Source organism: Mycteria americana, chromosome 15, assembly GCF_035582795.1.
Source record: "Mycteria americana isolate JAX WOST 10 ecotype Jacksonville Zoo and Gardens chromosome 15, USCA_MyAme_1.0, whole genome shotgun sequence".
Lineage (NCBI taxonomy): Eukaryota > Metazoa > Chordata > Aves > Ciconiiformes > Ciconiidae > Mycteria > Mycteria americana.
This window is the reverse complement of record NC_134379.1, coordinates 16,030,001-16,031,696: the sequence shown is the minus strand read 5'-3', so window position 1 is coordinate 16,031,696 and position 1,696 is coordinate 16,030,001.

The window sequence follows — 1,696 nt, the reverse complement described above, 5'->3', positions numbered from 1 at the left end:
GTCTGCCTTTCGGCACCGCCCCGCGCGCGCGGGGGGGCCGGGACCGCTCGACAAAAGCGGCCCCTTCTCGGAGGACGGCCCGCCGCCCGCCCGCCCGGCCGCCCGCCCGGCCGCCCGCCCCTCCGCCCGCGCGGAGGGGACGCGACGCCACGCGACGCGGCGGCGCGCGCGCGCGCGACGGCGAGGCCTCGCCTCGACTGACCGTACGAGCACGCACACGGAAGAAGGGGGGGGTAAAATGGAACGGAAAACCCCGAACGGCAAGGCCAAGGGCGGGGAGCCCGCGCTCCCCACCCACCTGGGACAAGCACCTTGCTCGCTTCGGGGGCGGCCCAGGCGCCCGGGCTCGGACCGGCCTCCGCACGGAGGCCGCGGCGCGCCCCGCCGCGCCGCCTGCCCGCCTCGCTCCGGACACGCGCGCTGCTCTGCTGGGCTGCTGCTGCTGCTCAGCACACCAGCGGGGCGCCCCGCCGGGCCCGCGCGCGCCTCCGCGCAAGCTACGCCGCGCTGCGACAGCCGGTTTTTCCCCCACCCGGCTCGCCCCGCCGGCCCCTCCGCCGCCGCGCCGGAGGCGGCGACCGCCGGAGCTCGAGCCGGCGACGCCTCGGCCGCGGGCCGCCGGACGGCGGCCCGCCACCCCGCCGGAGCGGAGCGGAGCGGCTGCCCTCCCGGAACCACACCGCCGCCGCTTCTCGCCTCGGCCCCTTCCGCGGGCACGCGCCGAGCGGAAGGGCAGACGGCGCCAAGCCGGAGGCGCCGCCCGCTCTCCCCGTCTCCACGCGGAGACCGGGAGGGAGGCGCCCCCGGCCGCCCCGCCTGCCCCCCGCCGCGGCGCTGCCGGGAAGGGCGACGCGGGAAGGCAACGGGCAGGGGCCCGGGCCGGGCCGGCCACGGGTGCCCTCCGGGCGACGGACGCGCCGAGCGGCGCCGCCGCCGCTCGGCCCGGGGCACCGCCCGAGCCGGCGGGCCGGCGGCGGGAGACCGCCGAGCGCTCGCCAGGGCGGGGAGGGGAGCCGGAGCGCAGCGCGGCGCGGCGCTGCGACGGAGGCGCGGCGGCCCCGGCGGGCCGCCGGGCGAGCCCCCACCGCGGGGACTCGCCGCCCCCGGCGGAGAGCCGCGCTCCCGCCGGGGTCGCCCGTTTCGAGGCAGGCAGGCCGGCCACGGCCGACCGCGCCGCGGTCTCTCCGCCGAGACCGGACCGCGGGGTGGGGGGGGCAGTGGGACCCCTCCCCGGCTCGGCTGCCCGCGGGACGGGCGCGGGCGGCGGCCGACACAGGGGGCTTTGCGAGAGCGACTCCCGCCCCCCCTTACGGCACCGCCGCCCGGCCGCCCCCCGGGCCGCATCGAGCCGCCCGAGTCTTTAAACCTCCGCCCGGCTCTCCGCGGCCTTCGACCCCCGGGCTCACGCCGAGGGAGGGCCGCGGAAGCGTGGACGCTAGGTACCTGACCCTGGGGCGAGGGAAACGACCTGCAAGGCCCCGCGGGGGTGCCTCCCCCGCTGCCGCCCTCGGGGGAGCGTCCGCCCGCGGGGGCGCGCCCGACATCCGCCGCCACTGCCTCGTCCTCCTTCCCGGGGCCCGGGGTTTCCCTCAGTAGCCCGGCGCTGCGCCCGGGAGGAGAGCCGTGGCTCGGGCCGCCCGCTGGCGCGGGACGCGCCAACCGGCACAGGGCCTCGCCCACCAGCGGCGGCGGCGGC